We start from the raw sequence: 20,224 nt of genomic DNA, 5'->3' as shown, positions 1-20,224 counted from the left end.
CGGACCAAGACTGACACACCGGGTCGAGACTGACACACCGGGTCGAGACAGTCACGCCGGGCCAAGACTGACACACCGGGCCGAGACTGACACACCGGGCCGAGACTGACACACCGGGCTGAGATTGACACATCGGGCTGAGACTGACACACTGGGCCGAGACTGACACACTGGGCCGAGACTGTCACACTGGGCTGAGACTAATACACCGGGCCGAGACTGTCACACTGGGTCGAGACTGACACACCGGGTCGAGACAGTCACGCCAGGCCAAGGCTATCACACCGTGCTGAGATTGACACACCGGGCCAAGATTAACACACCAGGCCGTGACTGACACACCGGGCCGAGACTGACACACTGGGCCGAGACTAATACACCGGGCCGAGACTGTCACACCGGGCCGAGACTGACACACTGGGTTGAGAATGTCACACTGGGCCGGGATTAATACACATCGAGAGGCGATTAACACACCAGGCTGAGGCTGACACACCGGGCCGAGATTGACACACCGGACCATGACTGACACACCGGGTCGAGACAGTCACGCTGGGCCAAGACTGACACACCAGGCCGAGACTGACACACCGGGCCGTGACTGAAACACCGGGCCGAGACTGACACACCGGGCCGTGACTGAAACATCGGACCATGACTGACACGCCGGGTCGAGACAGTCACGCAGGGCCAAGACTGACACACTGGGCCAAGACTGACACACCGGGCCGAGATTGTCACACCGGGCCGAGATTGTCACACCGGGCCGAGATTAACACACCGGGCCAAGACTGACACACCGGGCTGAGACTGTCACACCAGGCCGAGACTGTCACACCAGGCCGAGTCTGTCACACCAGGCCGAGACTGTCACACCGGGCTGAGGCTGTAACACCAGGCCGATTCTGACACATCGGGTCGAGTCTGGCATGCCGGTACGAGACTGTAACACCGGGCCGAGTCAGACACGGCGGTTTGAGACAGATATACCGGGCTGAGACTGGCACCCCGGGCCGAGAATGTCACGCCGGGCCGAAATTGACACATCGGACCGCGATTAACACACCAGACGTGAGACTGTCACACCGGGTCAGGACTGACACACCGGGCCGAGACTGACACACCGGACCATGACTGACACACCGGGTCGAGACAGTCACGCTGGGCCAAGATTGACACACCGGGCCGAGAATGTCACTCCGGCCCGAAACTGACACACTGGGCCGAGATTGACACACTGGGCCGAGATTGACACAGTAGGCCGAGACTGACACACCGGGTCAGGACTGACACACCGGGCCGAGACTGACACACCGAGCCAAAACTGTCACATCGGACAGCGATTAACACACCAGGCCGAGACTGACACACTGGGCCGAGATTGACACACTGGGCCGAGATTGACACAGTAGGCCGAGACTGGCACACCGGGTCAGGACTGACACTTCGGGCCGAGACTGACACACCGGGTCAGGACTGACACACCAGACCATGACTGACACACCGAGTCGCGACAGTCACGCCGGGCCAAGACTGATACACCAGGTTGAGATTGACACACCGGGCCGAGACTGTCACACCAGGCCGTGACTGACACACCGGGCCAAGATTAACACACCGGCCCGAGACTAAAACACCGGCCCGAGACTAAAACACCGGGCCGAGACTGACACGCCGGGCCGAGCTTAACACACAGGGCTGTGATTAACACACCGGGCCATGATTAAAACACCGGGCCGACACTGTCACACCGGACCAAGACTGACACACCGGGCCGAGTCTGTCACACCAGGCGAGTCTGACACACCAGGCCCACTCTGTCACACCGGGCCGAATCTGACACACCAGGCCCAGTCTGTCACACCGGTCCGAATCTCTCACACCGGCCAAGGCTGACACAACGGGCCGAGACTATAACACCAGGCTGGGTCTGACACACCGGGCCAAGACAGCAACGCCGGGCCAATAGTGTAACACCAGGCCGAAACTGTCACACCAGGCCTAGACTGTAACACTGGGCCTAGACTGTAACACTGGGACGAGTCTGTCACACTGGGCGAGTCTGACACACCAGGCCCAGTCTGTCACACCGGGCCGAATCTGACACACCAGGCCCAGTCTGTCACACCGGTCCGAATCTCTCACACCGGCCAAGACTGACACACTGGGCCGAGACTATAACACCAGGCTGGGTGTGACACACCGGGCAAGACAGCAACGCCAGGCCGATAGTATAACACCAGGCCGAAACTGTCACACCAGGCCTAGACTGTAACACTGGGCCTAGACTGTAACACTGGGATGAGTCTGTCACACCGGCCGGGTCTGACACACTGGGCCAAGACTGTCACACCGGGCTGAGACTGTAACACCAGGCCAATTCTGACACACCAGGCCGAGGCAGACATAACGGTCCAAGGTTAACACACCGGGCCAAGACTGACACACCAGGCCAAGATTGACACACAGGGCCAAGATTGACACACCAGGCCGAGGCAGACATACCGGGCTGAGACTGACACACCAGGCCAAGATTAACACACCGGGCCAAGACTGACACACCAGGCCAAGATTAACACACCGGGCCAAGACTGACACACCTGTCCGAGATTAACACACCAGGCCGAGACTGACACACCGGGCCAAGACTGACACACCAGGCCAAGATTAACACACCGGGCCAAGACTGACACACCAGGCCAAGATTGACACACAGGGCCAAGATTGACACACCAGGCCGAGGCAGACATACCGGGCTGAGACTGACACACCGGGCCAAGATTAACACACCGGGCCAAGACTGACACACCAGGCCAAGATTAACACACCGGGCCAAGACTGACACACCTGTCCGAGATTAACACACCAGGCCGAGACTGACACACCGGGCCAAGACTGACACACCAGGCCAAGATTAACACACCGGGCCAAGACTGACACACCTGTCCGAGATTAACACATCAGGCCGAGATTAACACAGCGGGCCGGGACTGAAACACTGGGCTGAGACTGACACACCGGGCCGAGACTGGCACACTGGGCCATGACTGACACACCGGGCCGAGACTGACACACCAGGCTGAGACTGACACACCGGGCCGAGACAGTCACACTGGGCCGAGACTGTCACACCAGGCTGAAACATTAACACCGGGCTGAGACTGTCACACCGGGCCGAGACAGTCACACTGGGCCGAGACTGTCACACCAGGCCGAAACATTAACACCAGGCTGAGACTGTCACACCGGGCCGAGACTGTCACACCGGGCTGAGACTGACACACCAGGCTGAGACAGTCACACTGGGCCGAGACTGACACACTGGGCCGAGACAGTCACACTGGGCTGAGACTGTCACACCGAGCCAAGATGGACACACTGGGCTGAGCCCACCTTCCTCCTCCTTCAGGCTTCGGGCCTAGCAGTGGAACTGGATCCTCAGGCTAGTTTGCGGGTCTGGGTTGGGGGGGGTCAGCTTTGGTTCAGTTCTTTGCTTAACAGGAGATTCCTGGTTGGGGTGGAGCTGTGTCCGGCCTGTTTTGCCATTGCTACTGCTGTCTCCAGAGTGCCAAAAGAAGAAATAAACCACAAAGATAAAACAATTGAAAGACCAAAAGGGAAAGTAGAAAAAAACCCATCAAGAAACCTGGTGGGAACAGATACGTCCTAGGTTCAGCCCCCTCCCCCCCCCCCCCCCCCCTGCCACTCCACCACCATCTTGAAATAAAATGCTGTCATTTAAAAAACTCTCAATACATTTCATCACGGCTTTTTGCAAGGAAGAGGCAGGATTGGGAAAGTGGCTCAAATTTAAAGCTGCCAAGCATGATATAACCCATCATGACAAAGTGAATATCACTGCTGGGGTATCTTTGCAGGATAGAAGCCATTGGTTGCGAAAGGATTTTCTGCATGTCAGAAATAATTCCTTTTTTTTGCATGATATATTCAGAATTTCATTTACCTTTTCTGCAGTCCTGCCACATTCTTCAAAATGCATATTTAACTCGAAGCCTCTTAATCTTATGATTAAAATAGTACACTTTAGTTTATGTTGCCTCTCCTAATTCTTCTTTCCAAAATGTATCTCAAAAATTGTGATTTCATACTTTACAGGCAACAATGCAATAGTTTGCTTCAGTTGCTTGCTGACACAGTGAATCATACAAGATAACAGTGAAAATTAATTTCTATAGATCAGTCATAAAGTTCATTGATGTTAAATACATTTGGCAGGAGATGACTAAGAGTTAGAAATGGAGGAACAGGAGTAGATCATTTCATTCTTTAAGCTTGTCTCATCATTCAATGAGATCCTGGCTTATCTCCATATTCCTGCCCTCTATTCCTTAACATCCTCTGGATAATAAAACTCCACTCATCCCAGATTTATAATTGACGACTGATCCACGAAGAGTTGCTGTTTCTGGGTAAAATAAAAACATTCTAAACTTGTTGCAACAAAGTTTCTTTATTTCACTCCTGAAGGTTGTCTCAGGTTTGTAGACTATGTCACCCTACCCAAAACTCCCCAGTTAACAGAAATGCTTCCTATCGGCCCTGTCCCTTTACAATTTGAAAATTCCAACCAAACAATCTTGTAACTTTTTAAATGCCTCCGAATGCAGCCCTAGTTAGCCAAACCTTTCCTCAATGACCTACGTCTGGGAAATCCAGTAATCACTTGAATAAGACTACACTGTAAAGCCAGTATATCCTTCCGAAGGAGATGTGCGCAGAAACGCATGCACTTATTCAGATGTGGTCTAATCAAGGCTTTGGATAACTTGAAGAATTATTTCCATCTCCTCGGATTTGAGACTTCCATATTGGAAGGTCAGTTGACGATTAATTGTGATTGGTAAGGAATTATATCCAGTTTTATTAAATGTTCGGCATCAACACTTCACAATCCCAACACCAACAACTGAAAACATGCGATTTGGTGACAGTTGTAAATGTACCTGTGAAGCAGGAACAGAGGCAGCAGGGCAGGCACTTGGGATTAGGATAAGTGCTTGGGTTGAACTGCTTAAAAGTTACAAAGCATTCAGTGCACCAATTGTATGTTGTCAATATATAGCTCATTGAGATTAATCATTAATTTGATACCCTTTGAAATGCTTTCCTCTTACCATAATACTTTAGAATTCTCAACCAAACTCCTGTGTGAAAGCACTAAACGTGTCCTAGTTTTCAAGGACTAAAGTAGGTCATTTAATCTGTCACATCTTTGCCTTATTTGTCCTCAGCAATTGGGTGCTAATAGCAGGGTTAGCATTTACTGTCTATTGCTGGTTATCCCAGATGGCAATGATCAACTTTCATCTAAAACCGCTGCATTTTTTATCATAGAATCCCTGCAGTGTGGAAACAGGCCATTCAGCCCACTGGGCGAAAGTGAGGAACGGCAGATGCTGGAGATCAGAGTCAAGATTAGAGCTGTGCTGGAAAAGCACAGCAGGTCAGGCAGCACCCGAGGATTTTCCAGCACCACTCTAATCTTCATTCAGCCCACTAGGTCCACCCTGAACAGCATCCCACCCAGACCCACCCACCTCACCTATCCCTTCATTTCCTCTGGCTAACCCAACTAGCCTGTACATCCCTTGACACAACAGAGCAATTTTTCACGGCCAATCCACCCCGACCTGCACATCTTTGGATTGCGGGAGGAAACCAGAGCACCCAGAGGAAGCCCATGCAGACACGGGGAGAATGGGCAAACTCCACACAGACAGTCGTTCGAGGGTGGAATCAAGAGGCAGCCATGCTAACCCCTGAACCACCGTGTCTCCAACAGTCAAGGTTATAGCATATTGACCTAAGAATGAGGAACAAAGGATATTAAATGCCAGTTTCACCATTCAATAAGATTGTAGCTGATATGATTATAACCTCAAATCCACATTCTCGCCCACCATTTCCAAGCCCTCGCTTGACAATTCTGTCTCGACCTCTGCTTTAGAAATATTCAGCAATGCTGCCAAACTTTTCCAGGGACAGAACTCCAAAGATGCCTTAAGAGGAAAAATTAAATCTCAGTTTTACATGGGCTGCTCCTGACTTTTAAACAGTGAACCCTAGTTTTTAATTCTCCATCAGAGGAAATATGCTGTTCGTATGGACCTTTTCAAAATCTCTTTGGGTTTTATGTGCCGTTTTATTTCAATCAAGTCACCTCTGGTCATTCTGAGCTCCAAGGCGAGCCTGTCCAGATAACCTATAAGATAAATTGGTTATTCCAGGTAACAATTAACTGAACTGCTTCCAAGCCATTTACATCCTTCCACAAATAAGGTGTCCAACGCTCTGCTCTGAACTCTAGATGTGGTCTCACCTGTAACTTATATAAATAATAAATTGTTGAAGGGATGGAAAGTATGGTTACCAAATTTACTGATGACACAATGATAGGTAGCAAAGTAAGTTGGGAATAGGAAAAGAAGATGATACAGAAAGAATGGATCAGCTGAGTGAGTTGACAAAAATATGCCAAATGGAGTATAATGTGGGAAAATATGAAATTATTCATTTTGTATTGACGTCAGTATATTATCAAAGTGGCAAGAGATTGTAGAGCTCAGGACTTTGATGTCATGAACCATGAAAGGTCAGGACACAAGGGTGGGAAATATCTGGCAAAACTAATAGAACGTTATCATTTATCACAAGCGAAACTGAGTGTAAAAGCAGGGAGGTTATTACGGGCATAGAGGCATAGAGATGTACAGCACGGAAGCAGACCCTTCGGTCCAACTCGTCCAGATGTCCCAACCTAATCCAGTCTCATTTGCCACCATTTGGCCCATATCACTCTAAACCCTTCCTGTTTATATACCCATCCAGATGCCTATTAAATGTTGCAGTTGTACCAGCCTCCACCACTTCCTCTGACAGCTCATTCCATACACGTACCACCGGGTGGAAAAGTTGTGCTTAGGTCCCTTTTAAATTTTTCCCCTCTCACCCTAAACCTATGCCCTTTAGTTCTAGACTCCCCCCACCCCAGGGAAAAGATCTTGTCTATTTACCGGATCATTCGATTATAGAGGGTAATGGTGAGGCCCACAGCACTGTGCACACAATATTGGTCTCCTTATCTGAGGAACGATGAAAATGCATTGGAGGCAGTGAGTGCAGGTTTACAAGACGAATAGTTGGAGTGCCCAGGTTGTCTAATAAGGAAACATTAAACGGGCTTAAATCCGTTCAGAAGAGTAAGAAACAATTTGAAAAAAAAAATGCATCAAAGGTTGCTTCAAACTGGCTCAGTGGTTAGCATTGCTGCCTCATAGCACCAAGGTTCGATTCCAGCCTTGGGTGACTGTCTGTGTGGAGTTTGCACATCTTCCCTGTGTCTGTGTAGGTTTCCCCTGGGTACTCCGGTTTCCTCCCACAGTCCAAAGATGTGCAGGTCAGGTGAATTGGCCATGCTAAATGGCCCATAGTGTTAGGTGCATTAGTCAGAGGGAAATGGGTCTGGATGGGTTACTCTTCGGAGGGTCGGTATGGACTTGTTGGGCCGAAGGCCCTGTTCCCACACTTTAGGGAATCTAATCTAAACTGTTCCAAATTCTCGTCATATCTTTTGGCACTTGAAAAATTAATCCACTTTCCCTATGAAACGGTCTTGGTGCAACTAGAAACATAAAACGGTACGACACAGGATAAACCTATCATGTTTGTGTCTTTGAAAGAATGAAAAAGTTTGCTATTATTATTGAATCTGACTCCACCCACCCCTTCAGGTAACATGTTGTAGTCCTAAGAACTAATCAAGCTAAAGAAATTCCCATTTTCTCTCAGCATTTTTTTCCTCATACTTTTAATATGTGTGCCCTGATTAGCAACTCTTCCAATAATTTCTTCCGATCAGGTAGATCTAAATCTTTCATAATTTAACACCTCTGACGAATCTTCCCTGGACCTTAATTTCTCTGCTTCAAAGAAAGCATCCGCTGATCACCTTCTCTGTAAATGAAAGCCCACGCGCCACATCTCTGTTGCTATTCTAGCAAAGTGTCTCTTCATTTTCTCTAAGGAGTTGACATCCTTATTTAAAGTGTGCTGTCCAGGACAGGATACAATCCTCCAATTGAGGTCTAACCAGTAATTTATAAAGGTTTTGCTGTTCTAGGCAAGTGCATCTACTGATAAAGTTAAGGATCGCATGTATGTTATTTTATTTCAATAGTTGTTTCAACATCTTACCGCCCTTCCAAGACTTAGAAATGTGGACCACTTTATTTATGCAATGGCTATAATATTGTAGCATTTCAGTTTAAAAGTATACAAAATTGCCTCTCTTTATTTGTCCCACCAAAATGCATCATTTCAAACTCCGTTGAATTAAATCTGTCGTGTATCTGCCCCTTTTCACAAGACTTCCCATGTTGTCCTCACAACTGTTTGCATGCCCGTGTTTTGCCCTCCCTGCAACCACTGACATTATCCCTCATGGACCCACGCCCATGCCAATGTTGCGGCTGTACAGGACATTGGTTAGGCCACTGTTGGAATATTGCGCACAATTCTGGTCTCCTTCCTATCGGAAAGATGTTGTGAAACTTGAAAGGGTTCAGAAAAGATTTACAAGGATGTTGCCAGGGTTGGAGGATTTGAGCTATAGGGAGAGGCTGCACAGGCTGGGGCTGTTTTCCCTGGAGCTTCGGAGGCTGAGGGGTGACCTTATAGAGGTTTACAAAATTATGAGGGGCACGGATAGGATAAATAGACAAAGTCTTTTCCCTGGGGTCGGGGAGTCCAGAACTAGAGGGCATAGGTTTAGAGTGAAAAGGGAAAGATATAAAAGAGACCTGAGGGGCAACGTTTTCACGCAGAGGGTGGTACGTGTATGGAATGAGCTGCCAGAGGATGTGGTGGAAGCTGGCACATATAAGAGGCATTTGGATAGGTATATGAATAGGAAGGGTTTGGAGGGATATGCACTGGGCGCTGGCAGGTGGGACTAGATTGGGTTGGGACTAGCCACACTACCTTACATCAAGAGCATTTCCGAACTGAGAGCCAGACTATTGCGACCACTAGGACTCATAACAGCACACAAACCAACAGCCACTCTCAGACAACAACTCACCAGAACGAAGGACCCAATACCCAGCATGAGCAAAACCAATGTAGTGTACAAAATCCCATGCAAGGACTGCACAAAACACTACATAGGACAAACAGGAAGACAGCTAACTATCCGCGTCCATGAACACCAACGAGCCACGAAACGACATGACCATCTATCCTTCCTGGCCACACACGCAGATGACAAGCAACATGAATTCGACTGGGACAACATTACTATTATAGGACAAGCCAATCAGAGAACAGCCAGGGAATTCCTAGAGGCATGGCACTCATCTACAGATTCAATCAATAAGCACATCGACCTGGACCCAATATACCGGCCACTGCAGCGGAGAGCTGAAACTGACAACCGGAAGCGGCAGATTCAAACCACTACAAATGCCGGAGGAAAGATCACAGAAGCGCTTCACAGGAGGCTCCCAAGCACTGAGGATGTCACCTAGACAGGGGACGAAACGTCTGCAACACAAATTCCCAGCTCAGCGAACAGAACCACAACAACGAGCACCCGAGCTACAAATCTTCTCACAGACTTTGAATTAACATAGTCATTTCAGGAAATTGTGAGGAAGGTACACAACTTTCTTTGTATCCCTTTCTGCTTCCTTGAAACATTGTGCATTGAGCAAATGCAGAGTAGAATTGTAATTTATTGTCGTTGGTATATTTTTATAAAAAGGTGCAGCGCAAAGCGCTTCAGTCACCATACCACGGGGCCGTTATTGTGACAAATTCCATGTATTAAAAAAAGGATAAAATGAAGGCAAAGTTCAACTCATGGCTCTCTCTGAGGCTGAGGAAACCTGACAGCAAAGTCGTAGGAATCCCAGGCCGGATGCACCACGATGCCGAACAAACTGCCTCAAGGAATCCCAGGCCAAGCCAGGCCCGGCCCACCATTTTTCCAAAGACGCTGCAGTAGCTGCCATATGGAATTCTGGGCCATTGGAATCCGGCAACCAGCCTCACCTGGTGGCTGAAGCAGCCGGCCACGTCCCAGCAGGATGAGGAACAGCCTTACCCACACCCCATTCTGCACTGCAGCAGCCTCCCGAACCCTCCTTCCACCTCCCGCTCCTGAGCCCCCGCAGCCGCCAAAGGCTGAGTGGAGACGGAATGCTGAGTCTGCGCCGGGCTCTGGCCAGGCCGCCGTTGGAATATTGTGAGCAGCTTGGGGCTGCCTTTCTGAGGATGGATGTGCTGGCATTGGCAAGGGGTCCAGAGGAGGTGTGCAGGTCTGATCCTGGCAGTGAAGGGAATGGGGAGCAGTTGAGGACTCTGGGTGTGCACTCGATGGGATTTAGAAAGATGAGGGTTGGGGGGTGGTGGGGGGTAGGGGTGGAATCATTTTGAAATTTACATCCTATCAAGAGGCCCGGATGAGAGTGGATGTGGAGAAGATGATACCACAATTGGAAGGTTTATTTGGGAAGCACTAGCTTTCGGAGCGCTGCTCTTTCATCAGGTGGCTGTGAACGGCTTGCAGCCGATTTACTGTCAGGTTTCGACAACCTCAGAAGAGCTGTGAATTGAATTTTGTCTTCATTTTATCTTTTTTCTTAATATATATAAGTTGTGAACCTCCTGATGAAGGAGTGGCGCTCCAAAAGCTAGTGCTTCCAAATAAACCTGTTGGACTATAACCTGGTGTTGTGCGATTTTTAACTTTCTCCACCCCAGTCCAACACCGGCACCTCCACATCACGTTATGTATTAGTCTGCATGCAGTGGGATGTTGGAGGGAAAAAGTATAGTTGGTGTCCAGGTTAATGATCTCTTGTTCCAACACTGAAAGTGTTAATGATATGCTGTGCAGTAAGTACTGCGCAATACTCTAATCATTACATCTGTATAGACTCTGAGTGAATCATAGAGTAGAATCCCTTTCAGCCCATTGAGTCTGCACTGGCCCTCCAAAGGACAGCACCCATGTAACCCAGCATTTCCCATGGTTGACCCACCTAGCCTGCACCTCCCTGGACACTATGGGGCAGTTTAGCATGGCCAATACGCCCTGACCTGCACATCTCTGTGACAGTGGGAGGAAACTGGAGCACCCGGAGGAAACCCGCGCAGACTCGGGGAGAATGTGCAAACTCCACACAGACAGCCCCCCTCCAAATCACGACTATTAGAAAGGGCCAGGACTCGAGGGCACAGACTCAGAGTGGAGGGACCACACTTTAGAACAGAGATGAGGAAGAATCTCTTCACTTATAAAATGGTTAATCTGTGGAACTCATTGCTGCAGAGGGCTGTGGAGGTCAAGTCACATGTGTATTTAAGACAGAGATAGGTAGGTTCTCGATTGGTAAGGAGAGGAAGGGTTACAGGGAGAAGGCAGGAGAATGGGATTGAGAAACATATCAGCCATGGTTCAATGGTGGAACAGACCCGAGGGGCTGAATGGCTTTATTCCCTCCTGTGTCTTATCCCTCTGCTCTCCAGAATCAGTTAAAAATCAATGATTTGTTCTGTAATAAACAAGGCTTGGAAATATCAGACACCAGCTCAATAGCTGTGCTGCTCTGTCTGCATCAATGCTTTCAGTGATTTGCCGACCTTGGGGAAATAATTAACAGACTGGGTTCTGTGTAGAAGGTAAGCATCGAACCTTGCAAGGTTGAATTATGTCACTTCCTGTTTTTGAAACTTTAAAAATCGTTTTGCTGAGTAGAGACATATTCAGAGGTGCCGTGCCCAATACCGAGACTTGGTGAATGAGAGGGCTCGTTGCAGAATTACCGCTTCACATTTGGTACGAATTCCATTATTTCCCCACATCCACATCCTGCTCTGAAAACTCTGCTCACACTTTGACCGCTGTGTGTCAAATTGTAATGTAGCGAGGCACAATCTGAAACATTCAAGAATAATCAACACCATTCAAAGTGAAATTAAACCCAATATTGTAAAAAATAGCCTATCAAAAGGGAAGTAAATATGCCCTTCAGCCACCTTCAGAAATAGAAATCATTACTTCAGCAGGTAAGCCCTTGACTTTGTTCTTAATAGATCATAAAAGTTTGAGCCTTCAGTTGAAATTAATCTAACTGGTTCTATTTACCTTAATTTGCTGCTAATAAATTAACACGGTCATTCTAACAGATGAAAGACTTAAGAAACAATCAAGGTATCTTTCAATGTATAATTTCAGTTCATCACACTGTAAACTTTTGCTCTAAATTCTGTGTCTTACAATTGTGTCCTCTACAACCACCTGATGAAGGAGCAGCGCTCTGAAAGCTAATGCTTCCCAAATAAACCTGTTGGACTATAACCTGGTGTTGTGTGATTTTTAACTAAATAAATCCAACAGCTGACTTCTTAACTCTTTCTCTTCCCTCACCCCTTCTATTCTTCAGTCATCCCAACATTATTCACTGAATTAGATCCCTACAGTGTGGAAACAGGCCCTTCGGCCCAACAAGTCCACACCGACCCTCCAAAGAGTAACCCACCCAGACCCATTCCCCCTCTGACTAATGCACATAACTTTGCAGTCAATTTAGCATGGCCAACTCACCTGACTTGCACATCTTCAAACTGTGGGAGGAAACCCACACAGACACAGGGAGAATGTGCAAACTCCACACAGACAGTTGCCTGAGGCTGGAATAGAACCTGGGACCCTGGTGCTGTGAGGCAACAGTGCTAACCACTGAACCACCATGCCACCCACTGTGGCTGAGTGTGAGTGGGATTGAGGTTTATAAAATCTTGAGGAGTATACACACGGTAGATGGCAGGTACCTCACCCTTGCTTCGGGAATTTCAAGACCAGGGGCATATTTTAAAGGTGAGAAAAGAAAGATTTTAAAAAGATACACGGGGCATTTTTTCTTACACAGAGAGTGTGTGGAATGAACTTCCTGAGGAAGTGGTGGATGTGGGTGCAGTGATAACATTTGAAAGACGTTTAGAAAAATACATGAATAAGAAATGGTTTGAGGCCAAGGTCAGGCAGGTGGGACTGAATAAAATTCACCGTGGGTGCTGTCAATCAGAAGCAAAAACAGATGTTGCTGGAAAAGCTCAGCGGGTCTGGCAGCATCTGTGAAGAGAAATCAGAGTTAGCGTTTCAGGTCCAGTGACCCCTTCTCTCAGATGCTGCCAGACCTACTGAGATTTTCTGTGGCAGGTGGGATTAGTTTAGTTCGGAGTTAGGGTCAGCATGGTGTAGACTTGTTGGGCCAAATGTTTCCACATTCTGTGAAATCTATGCAGAATGTGGAAACATTTGGCCCAACAAGTCTACACCGACCTTTCCAAAGTGTGACTCACCCAGACCCATTCCCTGAACACAGTGGGCAATTTAGCATGGCCAACCCACCAAACCTGGATCAGTGGTGCTGGAAGAGCACAGCAATTCAGGCAGCATCCGAGGACAGGCAAAATCGACGTTTCGGGCAAAAGCCCTTCATCAGGAATAAAGGCAGAGAGCCTGAAGCGTGGAGAGATAAGCTAGAGGAGAGTGGGGGTGGGGAGAGAGTGGCATAGAGTACAATAGGTCAGTGGGGAAGGAGATGAAGGTGATAGGTCAGGGAGGAGAGGGTGGAGTGGATAGGTGGAAAAGGAGCTGGGCAGGTCGGACAAGTCCGGACAGGTCAGGGGATCGAGTTTCTGGAGGTTAGAAGCTAGGATGAGGTGGGGGAAGGGGAAATGAGGAAACTGTTAAAATCCACATTGATGCCCTGGGGTGCCCAGCTCCTTTTCCACCTATCCACTCCACCCTCTCCTCCCTGACCTATCACCTTCATCTCCTTCCCCACTGACCTATTGTACTCTATGCCACTCTCTCCCTACCCCCACTCTCCTCTAGCTTATCTCTCCACGCTTCAGGCTCTCTGCCTTTATTCCTGATGAAGGGCTTTTGCCCGAAACGTCGATTTTGCCTGTCCTCGGATGCTGCCTGAATTGCTGTGCTCTTCCAGCACCACTGATCCAGAATCTGGTTTCCAGCATCTGCAGTCATTGTTTTTACCTCGGTTTTAACCCACCAAACCTACACATCATTAGATTGTGGGAGGGGACCGGAACAAGCAGTGGAAACCCACACTGACACGAGGAGAACATGCAAACTCCACACAGACCGTCGCCCGAGGCTGAAATCAGCCCAAGGGTCTGTTTCAGTAGTGTACAACTCCATCCCACCAATCATCTCCTGTGCCGATACAGTCCTTAGACTATATTCTTCATGCCCCCCCCCCCCCCCCCCCCCCCCCCACTGTCTGTTTTCAGAGGGAGGGGGCAGTGGGCACATGAAATAGCCCGTAAGCCCATCCTACCACATTCCCACCCAACTCCCAGCTCACCTTGGTGGGTTAGATAGGCACGAGAATTGTCAGGTAAAAACAAGGACTGCAGATGCTGGAAACCAGAGTCTGGATTACAGTGGCGCTGGAAAAGCACAGCAGGTCAGGCAGCATCCAAGGAGCAGGAAAATCGACGTTTCGGGCAAAAGCCCTTCATCAGGAAGGCCCTTCCTGCCTCTATTCCTGATGAAGGGCTTTTGCCCAAAACGTCGATGTTCCTGCTCCTCGGATGCTGCCTGACCTGCTGTGCTTTTCCAGCACCACTCTGATCTAGACGAGAATTGTCAGCCCACCCGCCACACTCAAAAGCCACACTGAGAAGTTCATTCAGCCTTGAGATTACGCTGACAATGACATACTAAATTGGCATTGACAGGTGGGCAAAACTGACGGGCCCATTTTGAAAAAAAAATAGTGCCTCAAAACTATGGCAGTGGGGTGTACTATCTGCACATTGAGAATCTCCCCCAGATGATAGTGCCTTCATTCCCCCACTCCCCTTCCCTGTCTAGTCTTTAAATTTCATCCTGTTGCCCTCTCTCGCCATTAAGATGCTGCAAACCTGCCAGCCCAATATCCCTGACTTACCAAGGCATCCATTTGGGCCTTTAACCTGGGACTGCTTGCAGTTCCAGCAGCATCCACTACAGTTCTCATGGCACCACTGAGTCTGTACGATTGACCAGTAACTTGAGAGGAAGGGAGTTTCTTCTGTAGATGGGCAGAAGTCCCAATATGCTTACCCCCCAGAGTACCTTGCCTCTTGGCCAGATATCATATCAGTCTGCCATCTGACCATTGACATTCCTTCCTGGGGCAGAGGGGGCAGGGAGGAAGGTGTGGGCCATAGACAGTGCAAAGCCACCCCTGCCACCCCTGTCAGGAGTAAAAGGAAGGATCTCACAGGCAGAACCCTTCTCACCATCAGCCAAGCCATGTCTTGGTGCTTGTTGGAAAGTTCTGGCGATGAGGCATTCTGCCAAATGGCTTTGACAGTCTACCCAGGGAACCGCTCAATAGGATCCACCCTCTCCTTTTCCCGACGGGTCTCAAGGACACTACGTGCTGACCACTTCCTGATGGACTTGGGGTCAAAGGTGTTTTTCTTCATAAACTTCTCCACGAAGGACAGGTGGTACGGAACGGTCCAACTACTCGGAGCGTTCCGCGACAGCGAGGCCAGGCCCATCCTTCGCAACACCGGGGACAGGTAGAACCTCAGTACGTAGTGACACTTGGTGTTTGCGTACCGGGGATCCACGCACAGCTTGATGCAGCCACACACAAAGGTGGCCATCAGGGTGAGGGTGGCATTGGGTGTGTTCTTTCCCCCTTTCCCCAAATCTTTGTACATTGTGTTCCTTCGGACCCGATCCATCTTTGATCTCCACATGAAGTGGAAGATGGACCGGGTGACTGTGGCAGTGCAGGTTCGGGGAATAGGACCTGTGCCACACTGAGAGTAGCTCACATTGGATGACTAGATTTTTACCCATGATGGAGAGTGATTGTTGCTCCCATCTGCCCAGTTTCTGCCTCACGTTAGTGACACACTCCTCCCAAGACTTAGCGCACGCCCTAGCCCCCCCCAAACCAAATACCCAGCACCTTCAGGTGGTCGGTCCTGATGGTGAAGGGGATCGAGGATTGGTCAGCCCAGTTCCCGAAGAGCATGGCCTCGCTCTTGCCTCGGTTTACCTTGGCCCCCAAGGCCCGTTCGAACTGGTCACATATGCACATGAGTCTGTGCACAGACAGCGGATCCGAGCAGAAAACGGCGATGTCATCCATGTACTGGGAGGCCTTAACCTGTAGGCCCCGCTGCCAGGAATAGTCACCCCTCTCAGGCTTGCATCCTTCCTGAAGGACTCGGCAAATGGCTCTATGCAGCACACAAACAAGGCAGGAGAGAGAGGGCAGCCCTGCCTGACTCCAGATCTGACTGGGAAGCTATCTGATTCCCACCCATTGATTGAGACTGCACTGACAATGTTGGTGTAGAGCAGTCTGATCCAATTGCAGATTCCCTCCCCAAAGCCCATTTTGGAGAGATCATCTCTCATATACCTGTGTGATATCCTGTCAAAGGCTTTCTCCTGGTCCACGCTGATGAGGCAGGTGTCCAACCCTCTGTCCTGCACATAGGCGATCATATCCCTGAGGAGTGTGAGACTCTCAGCGATCTTCCTGCCCGGTAGAGGACAGATTTGGTCAGGGTGGATCACCGACCATAGAACAGAACTGACCCAGTTGGCGATGACCTTGGACAGTGAGCTTGGTCATCAATTTCTAATTTCCTCCCTCTCCCCCTTCTCCTTGTAGATGAGAGTGATGACGGGTTCACTCATGGGTTCACTCATCTCTTCCAGGAGTTTTATTCTATTGAAAGGACTGGAAGGCCTTGGTCAGCTCATCCAGAGAGACAGCTGCTCCAGCCTCTCCCTCATGTGGTCATCTAAAACTTCCGTGATAGAGGACCAGTCATCTCTGTCTGATGAGGGAGCTGGGCTGGGCTGTGGCAACAGTACTGTCACTGTGGTATTTGCAAGCAATAATCTGGTACCTGTTTACAGTAAGACTGGTTAAGGTGCTAATGATGGTGCCAATGTTGTTGGAAGACTGATTAGAAGCGTTGGTCATACTGAAGGCCATACCTATCCAAATTAGTTACTTCACCAGTTTATGGCTGGTGCATTTGCGGTATTGATGCATGTATGACTCAGATGCAGTTCGAAACCAATCGTCATAGCCCCTTTCTGGAGCCTGAGCCAGTGAAGATGATGATCAGTGTGATCCTGTAGAGTTGAAGCTTATATTTTATAATAACCAGCCAAAAGAATCAAGAGAAATTTGAAAACTGCTCCGAATTTATCATGGAAAGTCAACTTGGCAAGGACACCTAACTAAATATTAAATGCAAAGGCACCTTGATTATCCGAATATCGAGTATCCAAGTTTCGGATTATCCGAAGAAGATTTCAAGGTCCCACAAAAATACTGCATCAAAGAGGTAAGTGTATTTGATTTAACTGTACTGAAGAAGATTAGATTAGATTCCCCTACAGTGTGGAAACAGGTCCTTCAGCCCAACAAGTTCACACTGACCCTCTGAAGAGTAACTCACCCAGACCCAACCCCCTACATTTAACCCTGACTAATGAACCTAACACTACGGGCAATTTAGCATACTAACCAACTCTGTCAAGCCCTCGAAGAATGTTACATGTTTGAATAAGTTTGCCTCTCATTCTTCTAAGCTCCAATGAGTACAGGCCCATCCTACTCAACCCCTCCTCATAAGAAAATCCCTCCATGCCTAGGATCAACAGAGTGAACCTTCTCCGGACTGTCTTCAATGTCAGTAAATCTCTCCTTAACTAAGGGGACAAAGAGTTTTGTTTGACCAGAAACTTGTATAGCAGCTTTAGCCAATTTTTCCCACTTTTATATTCCATTTCATTTGAAATAAGCTCAATATTCCACTTGCTGTCCCCATTTCCCACTGTGTATGCTAACACTTTTGTGGACAACGTTAAAAATCACACAACACCAGGTTATAGTCCAACAGGTTTATTTGGAAGCACTAGCTTTCGGAGTGCTGCCCCTTTATCAGGTGGTTGTGCAGGAGGATCATAGGACACAGAATTTATAGCAAAAGATTACAGTGTCATGTAACTTAAATGAGATAGCAATCTAAGATTGTTGAATAGAGCATTTGAGTTGCATGATAATGTGATATTTTGCTGTAAATTCTGTGTCTTATGGTCCTGCTCCACAGCCACCTCTCATGAGTTACCATCAATAATGAGAAGTGACGATGTGGAGGTGCCGGTGTTGGATTTGAGTGGACAAAGTTACAAATCACACAACACCAGGTTATAGTCCAGCAGGTTTAATGGGAAGCACTAGCTTTCAGAGCGCTGCTCCTTCATCTGGTCCTTCCCATTAAACCTGTTGGACTATAACCTGATGTTGTGTGAGTTTTAACTTTGTCCTCCCCAGTCCAACACCGGCACCTCCATATCATAATGTTTTTGTGATTCACGTACTAGGATCCTGTTCAAGGAACTCATAATCACTTTTAGCTACTCTCTTTTTTGTATGTGTTTAAAAAGCTCTTGCGGCTTCATTTAATATTTCTTTGCAATTTTCTTTCAGAAGCAATTCCCACCTTTATTTTAGTTCCAAAAATATCCTCACTCCTCAGTTGCCACCATCTTGTACACTTTAGTTTTTGATTGGATACCCTCCTTGACCAACTTTGGTCAAGTGGTTTATCCTTCTCACTGAGTCCTTCCTTTTGGCAAGGGTAATGTTTTATTGATCATTGCCAATCGTTTAAATATCTGCCACTGCTCATCCATGGACTTTGCCCTTCACGATCTTCCCCTTGACTTGAGGACTTCGTTTGTTCTCCCTCAATCTGAAATTGAGGAGGTGAGCACTGTGATCAGAACTGCACAGGAGGGATTCTAGGCGCAAAAGCTGAACTTGGCAGTTCAAATTCCACAGCAGAGGCCTGAGTTGTAAATCCAAGCTGACACCTGATTGCCTTTTGGAGACAGAATGGCACAGTGGCTCAGTGGTTAGCACTGCTGCCTCGCAGCGCCAGGGACCTGGGTTCGATTCCAATCTCGGGCAACTGCCCGTGTGGAGTTTGCACATTCTCCCTGTGTCTGTGCAGGTTTCCTCCCTCAAGCCAAAGACGTGCAGGCCAGGTGAATTGGTTGTGCTAAATTGTCCCATAGTGTTAGGTGCATTAGCAGGGCGTGGGTTACTCTTCAGAGGGTTGGTGTGGACTTGTTGGGCTGAAGGGCCTGTTTCCACACTGTAGGTAATCTAAATTGATCATAGCTTCCAGGAAAATGTGAATTAGTCATGTGTAATGTGGGTGGGATTCTTTTTGGAGAGTCAGTATGGGTTAAATGGCCTGATTCCATGCTGTAAGGATTCGATCAAGCGCACTGTCTTGAGGAAGAGCTAGTAAACATAGGACCCTTCTGCCCTCTCAGGTGAACATAGACAGTAGATGCTTTATCAGTGGGGGCATCAGGGGTTATGGGGAAAGCGCAGGAAATTGGAAGATCCTATTGAATGGTCAAACACGCTGATTGGCCTACTGCTGTGCCTATTTCTTATGGCCTTATATATAAGATCCACAGGCAATATTTTGAAACAGGGCAGGGGCTGAGAAGCGTCAGAAACTTTCAAGGCAAGTGATTTTTCCAGGAATTAATGTGGGAGGAGTAAGAGTAGGGATCGGCGAGGAAGCAGACAGACTGAGCTGGTAAAAGGTGAGAGAGAGGTAAGGGTCATTACCCAAACTCCAGCCTGCAGCTCTGTGATGGAATGCCTACTGCTTTATCCACTGGGATGGTCACAACGTAACCCCAACAGCAATGGAATGAGCAGCTGAGGAGAAGCTATACAGAAGGGGGTGTGGTCCAGGCAGGGGGACGAGATTGTAGGAGAGGAAGAGCAAGGAGTCAGTTTTGAGGAGGAGGAGAAGACAGCGAAAGGGGGGGAGGGGTGGAGAACAGGAGGTCAAGAAGACAGACTAACAGGACATCAAAGGAAATACAGAGGGTTGAGGTGGAAGAGGGGGAAAGGATGAAGGAGAAGGAGGCTGAGGTGCAGGAGATGCAAGAGGTCAAGGAGCATGAGACCACAAACATAGAGGAGGAGGTCACAGACGAGGGAATTGAGGAGTATGAGATTGAGGCGATAAAGAGGTAGTTGAGGTACAAGAGGATATTGAGGAGGTAGCAGATGTTGAGGAGCAAGGTGTTGATGTGGTAGAAGAGCCG

This window comes from Chiloscyllium plagiosum, unplaced genomic scaffold, assembly GCF_037043375.1.
Source record: "Chiloscyllium plagiosum isolate Xiang-an unplaced genomic scaffold, Cpla_swu_hap1 HiC_scaffold_16, whole genome shotgun sequence".
Taxonomy (NCBI): domain Eukaryota; kingdom Metazoa; phylum Chordata; class Chondrichthyes; order Orectolobiformes; family Hemiscylliidae; genus Chiloscyllium; species Chiloscyllium plagiosum.
The sequence above is the reverse complement of the archived record's forward strand: the minus strand, read 5'-3'. Positions refer to the sequence as shown.